Source organism: Zea mays, chromosome 4 (genome assembly GCF_902167145.1).
Source record: "Zea mays cultivar B73 chromosome 4, Zm-B73-REFERENCE-NAM-5.0, whole genome shotgun sequence".
Lineage (NCBI taxonomy): Eukaryota > Viridiplantae > Streptophyta > Magnoliopsida > Poales > Poaceae > Zea > Zea mays.
In genome coordinates this window covers 193,509,397-193,521,518 of record NC_050099.1, presented here as the reverse complement: position 1 = coordinate 193,521,518, position 12,122 = coordinate 193,509,397, and the positions used below count along the sequence as shown (strand labels likewise).

At 55.3% G+C, this 12,122-nt stretch overlaps 1 pseudogene across 1 annotated transcript; it reads right to left on the bottom strand.

Moving 5' to 3' along the window:
* Positions 1-8,751: 8,751 nt before the first annotated feature.
* Positions 8,752-11,404, bottom strand: LOC100278176 (LOC100279080-like pseudogene; annotated as a pseudogene). The gene is made up of 7 exons (NR_160401.1): positions 10,853-11,404; positions 10,680-10,779; positions 10,474-10,576; positions 10,070-10,169; positions 9,568-9,770; positions 9,375-9,478; positions 8,752-8,975 (listed from the first exon to the last, which is right to left on the bottom strand). The product of NR_160401.1 is annotated as a protein-like pseudogene (transcript).
* Positions 11,405-12,122: the final 718 nt, after the last annotated feature.

Here is a 12,122-nt window from a genome sequence, read left to right as displayed (position 1 = left end):
CTCGGGCTGAACTGAAGGCGCCTCGGGCCGAGCTGAGGGTGCCTCGGGCTGTGCCGAGGGTACCTCGGGCTGGGTCGAGGGCGCCTCAGGCTCGGGCGGGTTGTCGATCTTGACAAAGGGTTGATGCAGATCCTGGGAGAAGACGTCCAGGGGAACCGTTGTTCGCCCCGAGGCTATTTTAGCCAGCTCGTCCGCAGTCTCGTTGTAGCGCCGAGCGATGTGGTTGAGCTCGAGCCCGTAGAACTTGTCTTCCAGGCGCCGAACCTCATTGCAGTAGGCCTCCATCTTCGGGTCGCGGCAGTGGGAGTTCTTCATGACTTGGTCGATGACAAGCTGCGAGTCACCGCGGGCGTCGAGGCGCCGGACCCCTAGCTCGATCGCGATCCGCAACCCATTGACCAGAGCCTCATACTCAGCCACATTGTTGGACGCCGGGAAATGGAGGCGTAGCACATAGCGTAGGTGTTTCCCGAGGGGCGAGATGAAGAGTAGGCCCGCGCCGGCTCCCGTCTTCATCAGCGACCCGTCGAAAAACATGGTCCAGAGCTCCGTTTGGATCGGAGCCGTCAGTAGCTGGGTGTCGACCCATTCAGCTACGAAGTCCGCCAAGACCTGAGACTTGATGGCCTTCCGAGGGGCGAACGAGATTGTCTCGCCCATGATTTCCACCACCCACTTTGCAATCCTGTCCGAGGCCTCTCGGCACTGGATGATCTCCCCCAGGGGGAAGGATGACACCACAGTTACCGGATGAGACTCGAAGTAGTGTCGCAACTTTCACCGTGTCAGAATCACCGCATACAGCAGCTTCTGAACTTGTGGGTAGCGGATCTTGGTTTCGGACAGTACTTCGCTGATGAAGTAAACTGGCCTCTGAACGGGCAATGTATGCCCCTCTTCTTGCCTCTCGACCACAATCGCGGCGCTAACCACCTGAGTGGTCACGGCGACGTAGACCAAGAGGGCTTCTTCGGCAGCTGGAGGCACCAAGATAGGCGCCTTTGTGAGGAGCGCCTTCAAGTTCCCGAGAGCTTCCTCAGCCTCAGGGGTCCAAGTGAAGCACTCGGCCTTCCTTAAGAGGCGGTACAGAGGCAGACCTCTTTCGCCGAGGCGTGAGATGAAGCGGCTCAGAGCCGCGAGGCATCCCACGACCCTCTGTACACCTTTCAAGTCCTTGATGGGCCCCATGCTAGTGATGGCTGCAATCTTCTCCGGGTTGGCTTCGATGCCCCGCTCGGAGATGATGAACCCCAAGAGCATGCCTCGGGGCACCCCGAAGACACACTTCTCGGGATTGAGCTTGACCCCTTTCGCCTTGAGACACCGGAATGTCACTTCAAGGTCGGAAAGGAGGTCGGAAGCTTTCCTCGTCTTGACTACGATGTCATCGACGTAGGCCTCGACCGTGCGGCCAATGTGTTCGCCGAACACATGGTTCATGCACCGCTGGTACGTCGCACCCGCATTCCTCAAGCCGAACGGCATGGTGACATAGCAGTACATGCCGAAGGGCGTGATGAAAGAGGTCGCGAGCTGGTCGGACTCTTTCATCCTGATTTGATGATACCCTGAGTAGGCATCGAGGAAAGACAGGGTCTCACACCCAGCAGTGGAATCCACGATCTGATCGATGCGAGGCAGAGGGTAGGGAACCTTCGGACATGCTTTGTTGAGACCAGTGTAGTCTACACACATCCGCCATTTCCCCCCTTTCTTTCTCACAAGCATAGGGTTGGCAAGCCAGTCGGGATGGAATACCTCTTTGATGAACCCTGCTGCCATTAGCTTGTGGATTTCCTCGCCTATCGCTCTGCGCTTCTCCTCGTCGAATCGGCGCAGAGGCTGCTTGACGGGTCGGGCTCCGGCTCGAATGTCCAGCGAGTGCTCGGCGACATCCCTCGGTATGCCGAGCATGTCCGAGGGACTCCACGCGAAGACGTCGGCGTTTGCGCGGAGAAAGTCGACGAGCACTGCTTCCTATTTGGGGTCGAGCCCGGAGCCGATCCGGATCTGCTTGGAGGTGTCGCCATTGGGGTCGAGGGGGACGACCTTAACCGTCTCCGCTGGCTCGAAGTTGCCGGCGTGACGCTTCACGTCTGGCACCTTTTTGGAGAGGCTTTCCAGGTCGGCGATTAGGGCCTCGGATTCGGCGAGGGCCTCGGTGTACTCAACGCACTCCACGTCGCATTCGAACGCGTGCTTGTACGTGGGGCCGACGGTGATGACCCCGTTGGGGCCCGGCATCTTGAGCTTCAGGTAGGTGTAGTTGGGGACGGCCATGAACTTCGCGTAGCATGGCCTTCCCAGTACCGCGTGGTAGGTTCCTCGAAACCCGACCACCTCGAACGTCAGAGTCTCCCTTTGGAAGTTGGAGGGCGTTCCGAAGCAGACGGGAAGGTCGAGTCGTCCGAGGGGCTGGACGCGCTTCCCGGGAATAATCCCATGGAAGGGCGCAGCGCCTGCCCGGACGGAGGACAGATCGACACGCAGGAGCCCGAGGGTCTCGGCGTAGATGATGTTGAGGCTACTGCCTCCGTCCATAAGGACCTTGGTGAGCCTGACGTTGCCGATGACGGGGTCGACGACGAGCGGGTATTTCCCCGGGCTCGGCACGTGGTCGGGGTGGTCGGCTTGGTCGAAGGTGATGGGCTTGTCGGACCAGTCTAGGTAGACTGGCGCCGCCACCTTCACTGAGCAGACCTCCCGGCGCTCTTGCTTGCGATGCCGAGCCGAGGCATTCGCCGCATGCCCACCGTAGATCATGAAGCAATCGCGGACCTCGGGGAACTCTCCTGCTTGGTGATCTTCCTTCTTGTCGTCGTCGCGGGCCCTGCCACCCTCCACGGGGGGCCCGGCCCTATGGAAGTGGCGCCGAAGCATGACGCACTCCTCAAGGGTGTGCTTGACGGGCCCCTGATGATAGGGGCACGGCTCCTTGAGCATCTTGTCGAAGAGGTTGGCACCTCCGGGGGGCTTCCGAGGGTTCTTGTACTCGGCGGCAGCGACAAGGTCCGCGTCGGCGGCGTCGCGTTTCGCTTGCGACTTCTTCCTGCCTTTCTTCTTGGCGCCGCGCTGAGTAGACGCCTCGGGAGCATCTTCCGATGGGCGGCCCTGGGGCTGCTTGTCCTTCCGGAAGATGGCCTCGACCGCCTCCTGGCCAGAGGCAAACTTGGCGGCGATGTCCATCAGCTCGCTCGCCCTGGTGGGGGTCTTGCGACCCAACTTGCTCACCAGGTCGCGGCAGGTGGTGCCGGCGAGGAACACGGCGATGACATCCGAGTCGGTGATGTTGGGCAGCTCGGTGCGCTGCTTCAAGAATCACCGGATGTAGTCCCGGAGGGACTCTCCCAGCTGCTGCCGGCAGCTTCGGAGGTCCTAGAAATTCCCGGGGCGCACGTACGTGCCCTAGAAATTGCCGGCGAAAGCTTGGACTAGGTCGTCCCAGTTGGAGATCTGCCCCGGAGGCAGGTGCTCCTACCAGGCGCGAGCGGTGTCGGAGAGGAACAGGGGGAGGTTGCGGATGATGAGGTTGTCGTCGTCCGTTCCACCCAGTTGGCAGGCCAGGCGGTAGTCCGCGAGCCACAGTTCCGGTCTCGTCTCCCCCGAGTACTTTGTGATAGTAGTCGGGGGTCGGAACCGGGTCGGGAATGGCGCCCGTCGGATGGCCCGGCTGAAGGCTTGCGGACCGGGCGGTTCGGGCGAGGGACTCCGATCCTCCCCGCTGTCGTAGCGTCCCCCACGCCTGGGGTGGTAGCCTCGGCGCACCCTCTCATCGAGGTGGGCCCGACGGTCGCGATGATGGTGCTCGTTGCCGAGGCGGCCCGGGGCCGCAGGCGCGGTGTTGCGCGTGCGCCCGGTGTAGACCGAGGCTTCCCGCATGAATCGGGAAGTCGCGGCATGGGGTTCCGAGGGGTATCCCTGCCTTCGGGAGGCAGAGCTCTCGGCCCGTCGGACCGCGGCGCCTTCCAGGAGATTCTTGAGCTCCCCCTGGATTCGCCGACCCTCGGTGGTGGATGGCTCCGGCATCGCGCGGAGGAGCATCGCTGCTGCAGCCAGGTTCTGGCCGACCCCACTAGACGCGGGTGGTGGCCTGACTCTGACGTCGTCGGCGACGCGGTGCTGGAGACCCTGGGGCAGATGACGTATTTCTCCGACCGGGGGTTGGTTCGCCCATGCCTGGCCGACGTCCCGGCGGATCGGCTCAAGCGCTCCTGCTCCCTCGTCGAGCCTGGCCTGCACCCTGCGGATTTGCTCGAGCTGTGGGCCGTGACCCCCCGCCGGAACGGGGACCACAGCTAGCTCCCGTGGGATGTCAACGTGGGGCACCGGCCTAGGGGGATCACCGCCCTCTGGCATGCCGAGAAGATTGCCTTCGGAGGGACCCCCTAGATCGACGTGGAAACATTCGCGGCTTGGGCCGCAGTCCTCGTCGTCGAGGCTGTGGCTACCGTCGGAACGGCCGGAGAGGCAGTAGTCACATGCGGTCATAAAGTCCCGCATGGCACTGGGGTTGCCAAGTCCAGAGAAATCCCAACAGATGCTGGGCTCGTCGTCTTCCCCGGACCCAGAGGGCCCGTAGGTCGAGACGTCCGTCAGCCGGTCCCAAGGAGACCGCATGCGAAACCCCAGAGGGTTTGGACTCGCCCCTACGAGAGCGTCCGCCAAAGCGAGATCGCTAGGCGGGTTGAGGCTGAATCCAAATGACGTAGGATGGGAATCGGTCGGTACCTTTTGGTCGACGAGCGGCGATGAAGTCGCGTCGAGGACTGACTGCGCCGTCGTCTCAGGTACGAGGGTGACGTCCAGCAAGCTCTCCGCGAGCGCGCTGGCGTCGTCCGCTTGCTCGGGATTGGCGTGTCGCGGGGAGACGGTGCTCGTCTTCGTCTCAAACGCGAGGTCGATGTCCGGTGCGCCCCTCGTTGGGGTGCCGGCGCTGTCGACTCGCTCGACAGCCGACGAGGCGCTGCCTCCTGCTTGGCCTTGGTTGCCCCGCCTCCTCCTCCGTCGACGGGGGAGAGGACGGGGTGAACTCGAATGTTGTTCTCCCACCACGCGGGGAAGACGTCGTCGATTCCGCCACCGGCGGGCGGGCTGTCGGCCGCCATTGTCGTTGTCGCACGGCGGTGGAAGGAGTATCATGTCGTAGCTGCCGTCGAAGGACATGAACTCCAGACTCCCGAAACGGAGCACCGTCCCGGGCTGGAGAGGTTGCTGGAGACTACCCATCTGGAGCTTGACGGGAAGCTGTTCGTCAACACGCAGCAGGCCCCTACCTGGCGCGCCAACTGTCGGCGTTTCGAGACCGGGGGTCCCTCGGGCCGACGAGTGAGTGTCGCCGCGTGCCCCAGCCCAGATGGGTCGAGCGCGAGGGCGAGCGCGAAGGGGGGAGAAGCGAGGCGGCCGGAGACCGGCGTGAGAGAGGTGGGAATCCCGCGGCCTTCGTGTTCGTCCCGCGCCCAGGTCGGGTGTGCTTGCAGTAGGGGGTTACAAGCGTCCACGCGGGAGAGGGAAGCGAGCGGCCCCAAGAGAGCGCTTATCTCGTCCTCGTCCCCGCGCGGCCAACCCTCCCTAAGAGGGCCCTGGTCCTTCCTTTTATAGGCGTAAGGAGAGGATCCAGGTGTACAATGGGAGTGTAGCAGAGTGCTACGTGTCTAGCGGGGGAGAGCTAGCGCCCTAAGTACATGTCGTCGTGGCAGCCGGAGAGATTTTGGCACCCAGCTGGTGTGATGTTGTGGCCGTCGGAGGAGCGATGGAGCCTGGCGGAGGGACAACTGTCGGAGCGGCTGGGTCCTTGCTGACGTCCTCTTGCTTCTGTAAGGGGGCTGAGAGCCGCCGTCGTCACAGAGCATGCGAGACGCCATCATTGCCTATCCGGCGGAGCTAGCTAGATGGGACGCCAGTCTTGTTCCCTGCGGCCCGAGTCAGCTCGGGGTAGGGTGATGATGGCGCCTCCCGTTGACGTGGCTGGTCTGCGCCCTAGGCTGGGCGAGGTGGGGGCTCCTCCGAAGCTAAGGTCGAGTCTGTCTTCCGTGGCCGAGGCCGAGTCCGAGCCCCTGATCGGGCGAGGCGGAGGTCGTCGTCTGAGGCCAGGGCGGAGTCCGAGCCCTGGGGTCGGGCGGAGCGGAGTTCGCCGTCTTCCGGGACTTAGCCCGAGTCCGAGCCCTGGGTCGGGCGGAGCGGAGTTCGCCGTCTTCCGGGACTTAGCCCGAGTCCGAGCCCTGGGTCGGGCGGAGCGGAGTTCGCCGTCTTCCGGGACTTAGCCCGAGTCCGAGCCCTGGGTCGGGCGGAGCGGAGTTTCCTGTGGTGCCTTCTGCAGGACCTGACTGCCTGTCAGCCTCACTCTGTCAAGTGGCACTGCGGTCGGCGCGGTGCAGGCGGCGCTGTCCTTCTGTCAGGCCGGTCAGTGGAGCGGTGAAGTGACGGCGGTCACTTCGGCTCTGCCGGGGGGGCGCATGCTAGGATAAGGGTGTCAGGCCACCTTTGCATTAAATGCTCCTGCGACTTGGTCGGTCGGTGCGACGATTTAGTCAGGGTTGCTTCTTAGCGAAGGCAGGGCCTCGGGCGAGACGGAAATCCTCCGGGGTCGGCTGCCCTTGTCCGAGGCTAGGCTCGGGCGAGGCGTGATCGAGTCGCTCGAACGGACTGATCCCTGACTTAATCGCACCCATCAGGCCTTAGCAGCTTTATGCTGATGGGGGTTACCAGCTGAGAATTAGGAGCCTTGAGGGTACCCCTAATTATGGTCCCCGACATATATATATATATATACACCTGGGTGCATTCTCTGTATTGAATGCACCCACCTGCAATAACACCCCCGAGCACGCCTCGGCCCTCCTGTATGTGCGCCTCCCTGCCCCCCGCCGCCGCGCGCCTCCCTGTCCCCGCGCCACCCTCTCCCCCACCGCCGCCGAACGCCACCCTCTCCCCCACCGTCGCCGAGCGCCTCCCTGTCCCCGCGCCGCCGCGTGCCTCCTTGTCCCCGCGCCGCCGCGCGCCTCTCTGTCATCGCGCCTCCATGTCCCCCGCATTAGGTGTGATTGCAACTGCTGTATAATTCTACCCAAATATCTGTTAAAAAATGTAAACAAAATGATTGCAACTGCTGGTGTGTTGTAATTGCAACTGCTGGTGTGGTGTGGATGCAACTGCTGAGTTGCTCTGATGTGATTGCAAGTACTGAATAACTCTGGAAAATTTTGTTAAAAAAATATGATTGCAACTGCTGGTCTGGTGTAATTGCAACTGCTGGTCTGGTGTGATTGCAACTTCTATATAACTATGTCCAAAAATCTGTTAAACAAACAATGATTGCAACTGCTGTCTGGTGTAATTGCAACTGCTGGTCTGGTGTGATTGCAACTTCTTTATAACTATGTCCAAAAATCTGTTAAACAAACAATGATTGCAACTGCTGTCTGGTGTAATTGCAACTGCTGGTCTGGTGTGATTGCAACTTCTATATAACTATGTCCAAAAAACTGATAAACAAACAATGATTGCAACTGCTGTCTGGTGTGATTGCAACTGCTTTCTGGTGTAATTACAACTGCTGGTCTGGTGTGATTGCAACTTCTATATAACTATGTCCAAAAATCTGTTAAACAAAACAATGATTGCAACTGCTGGTCTGGTGTAATTGCAACTGCTGGTCTGGTGTGATTGCAACTGCTGGTCTAGTGTGATTGCAACTTATGTGAAGAGGTTGAGCCGTTCGTGGAGAAAGAGGGGCGTGGGCGGGAAAGTAAAAAGGTTCTGTCGGGAGCGTGCGGGAGCGACGAAGACGTGCGGGAGGGACGAAGACGGTCTGAGTGGGACGGTTGGCTCGAACCTGGCGCGTAGGTTCGGCCTGGGTGCATTCTCTATATTGAATGCACCCAGGTGTAATATAAAAATACAGTGTATATATATATATATATATGGTGATGGTAATGGGAGCCCTGGGCTTCCATTAGTATGGGAAGCCCCAGTCAGGTATATCTACGCGCGCTCGATCTGGTTCTGGTTCTGGCTCGGGCGGATTGCAGCGTAAAACGTGAGCTAAAACAGCGTAAATGAGTACGAAATTTAGCGTAAATCTTGTATCTGTTTTGTAACAGCAAACGGGGTCTAAAATTACGGCGTAAAAATCGCATGCAGCCGATCGTGCGCGGGTTCTGGCTCGGGCGGATTCCAGCGTAAAACGTGAGCTAAAACAGCGTAAGTGAGTACGAAATTTAGCGTAAATCCTCGATCTGTTTCGTAACGACAAATAGGTCCCGAATTACGGCGTGAAAATCGCCACCAAGCGCTGTCTCGGACGGATTTCGGCATAAAATGTGAACCAAAACAGCGTAGATGAGTACGAATTTTAGCGTAAATCATCGATTGATTTCGTAACGGCAAATGGGGACAAATTACGGCGTAAAAATCGTGCGCGGGTTCTGGCTCAAGCGGATTTAAGCGTAAATCGTGAACCAAAACAACGTAAATAAGTACGAATTTTAGCGTAAATCATCGATCTGTTTCGTAATGACGAATATGGCACAATTACGGCGAGAAAATCGCATACGTTTATCGTTAGTTTCCTTGCATGTCGCGTAGTCATTTTTGAACGTAAAACGCATCGTAAAACTGGACCATTTGTTGTGTAACAACTCAAAAAAAAAGGCAACGCACGATTTAGATCAAGTAATGTGTACCTTAAATCTGCAGCGAACCCTGAAAGAAAAATAGGACTACATACTCCTTAAGGTACTGACAAAAAGAATTGAGGAACTTATCGCTCAGCTTAGCATGCCGGCTTATTTTTTTCCTTGTCAGCAGTAGCTGCAATACAAAATGCTTTACACCATGATTCCATCTCCTAAGAAGTGTATGTATAAAGATAACACACTTTGCTACCATTGTAAATCTCATTGTTCTTGCTTTCTAATTTTATTGGGTACCAGTTAAGATCCACATCCTGCCGGAACAATTCTCATAAGATGATGAAGCTAAAACCAAAAGTAAACAAAGATTTAGTAATTAAGTATTTATTTGCTGATTATTCATGCATTGTGTTCCTATTGTTGAATTCAAGATCAATATGTTATTTAGTACATGTATACCCATTTTACGGTTGTTTACCAAATTGCTAAATGGCTTTTTTACTAAGGCGTATGTAAAACTTTTGATGTGGGTGTGGCATACGGCATACCCCATGGAAAAATTATGAACGTCCTATGGTGTTCGACTGGATCAGTGTCTCCGAGAAGTTATCATCTTGTTGCCAAATTGCAGTAACTCTTATGTTCTAATTATTATGTTGCTTCATTTAAATTACCATAATAATTAATAACTTTTAGTCAGGTGACTAAGACAGGGCATGCCATGGTGCAATTTTGCCGAGGTACCTGGGCCAGCATCGTTGAGCACATTGAACTTGTCCTTCTTTCTTGTCATCGTGATATACCAAAAAGCCTCTTTTGTAGGCCTCTTTGCAGGTGGCGTACGTGACCTAAAATTAGCAGGCTATGCTTAGCAGACATACACAAGCAAGTGATCTGAATTAGTTACATGAAGAAGTGAAGCAGTTGCTGGTCTGACCTTTTCTTTGTAGTACTTCAACAGCATCAAGAGACACAACCGATGAAAATCTGGAACACTAAGTTTTAGGAACCAAACTTCTCAAACCAGTTGTTTTCTCACATGCACAGTGAGCTGCAGCCTCCAAGAGAGCTTGACAAATCACCTGGTTGTCCGAACTGCTGCTTGGCTTCATAGTGACCAAACTATATTGAGTTCCTGCACTGACATGGGTGGAGTAAGGTGTGTGCATGTTAGAAATGCCTCAATCAATGATAAACATTTATACTGGTTGGCCTATATTTACTATAGTTGTGTTCCTTTTTAATTAATTTTTATGGTACTGTGCAGGCTATAGGATGTGAGAATTGGAAAAATTGTCAAAACTCTTGAAACCAAGGCTTCTGTCACTAGTGCAGAAGTAAGCCAGGATGGCAGGTTCATCACTACTGTTGATGGCTCAAGTGTAAAATTTATATCTGTCAAGACTCAATACATGATCATTGTAAAAAACAACTTTTACCAGCAGAAAACATGTCCACAGGTTGTGGCAGTAGGATTTTGCCGGATGCTGAGACACAAGGTGCATTTGCTCTTGCCATTGGAGGTCTGAACATTAGACACTAAGTATAGTGTCAGCATTACACAATGAATACAACAATAGTAAACTAAACCAATATAGTTGAAGAGTAGTGGTTGAAAGCCTATGTAACTTAATCTATAATTTTTAAATATAACATTTGTGGACTAATGGCTCGTTTGAGAGACAAATTGGTCTGCCATGTGTACATAAAGAACTGCATGGTGTATAACCTTGTTTGCCTATGTAAAAATCTAGCTTCGTTAATGGAGTATCATACAATTATCCAAAGGTAGTATGCTACAAATATAGCCAAGTACTCAAATTTTATTTGACAAAGCAGATACCTCTGAATGAGAAGCTATATCTGCAGCTTTACCACTGCGGATGATACTGACTATATTTCCACCTTCATTTAGAAGATGGATGCTCCGACCTGGTTTAACATTACTAGGACAAAAAACAGAAACAAAAAGTTAAGTATCTGCATTACGTTAATAGCAAGTAAACTCTAAGATTCAGCATAAGAAAAATTAAGTACAAGAGATAGCACCTGTAGTCGATGGATAGCTTCCAGATGATATTTGATTAATGGAACTAGCTATTGCCGATATATTACTTCTTCCGAGTCTTTCAGCTCCAAGAATACACAACTGAATCAACAGAAAAATACCCAAGATCTGATACCTGCTGATGCTCCAGAACCAGACGCTGCTGGATACGTACCGGTGTGTAGCCATCAGCCGTTCCATGGAGGAGCATTTGCGACCGGACAGTGGAGTATCGGAGGACAGAGGTTGGAGCTGGTGAGCCGCCGCAGCGGCGCTGTGCCCGTATCAGGGAGTGGCCGGCTCGGCGGCGGCGTGGGTAGAGGCAAAGATGGATCGGCCGCTAGCGTTGTCGTCAGAGATGGATCGGCCGCTAGCTGCCTGCTTTTCCCTGTTACTGGTGGCAATGGATCACCGCCGCAAGCATCTCGCTAAATCCGATCTACCTGGCGGGCTAAACAGAAAGGCCTGTGTGCTCCGCCTGCTTCCTCCCGTGACAGCGTGTGCTCGTGGCTTCCCTGCGGCGCTCGGCAGGCCACCGCTGGCTGCCAACGGCGCGCACCAGACGCTAGATCGGGCTGCCCAGGGCAGTTAACTGCAATCCGATGCCACTCCTTGAGTCCTCCAAGGGGGAGATGAGGGAGATGGGGATGGGAGGATGAGGCGGCGGCGAGTGCGTGCATGGAGACGGCGAGGGCGGGTTTCGCGATGCTGGGGAACGGCGACGGCGGATGTGGGATGGAGAGCAATTAGGTTTTTGGGTGTGGGTGAGATAACAATCCGACGGCTGGATTTGTGTGTGGGCGCGTGTGGGGCTTGCATATCTACAATGTGGAGGTCGGACCCGTGCGGTGCGTGCAACGTGGTCAGGGCTCTCTTTAGTTAGAGGGAGCCTAGGGCTTTAAATACATAAACTATATATATATATATATATATATATATATATATATATATATATATATATATATATGGGTTTGGATCAAATGAATCCAAACGTCAGCCAACTTACGGACATCATAGTCCGAGTCCGTGCCATAATTTGGATTTGTAACAAACGGCTCTAGTCGCTGCACAGCTTCTCGCCAAGGAAAGCACGGAGACAAGCGAGAGGAGGAGAGGAAACGGAGCGGCGATGGTGCGGCGGTGCACGGAGACAAGCGAGCGGAGGAGAAGAAGCGGAGCGGCGATGGTGCGGCGGTGCACGGAGACAAGCGAGCGGAGGAGAGGAAGCGGAGCGGCAATGGTGAGATGATGGATCGCCTCGCCGGCCGGTAAAGAATATATAAGCCGCCGAGGCCCCAACGGACTGCGGATTATCACCAACGGACTCCATGCATGCATGCTTGGCTGGCGTCATCCAATACGTGTGTCTTTTACTGGTTTTCTTTCTGCCAATTTTATGTGCAGGTGGATTTTTCTTTTCTTTTTGCTTTTTCTTGCCTAACGAG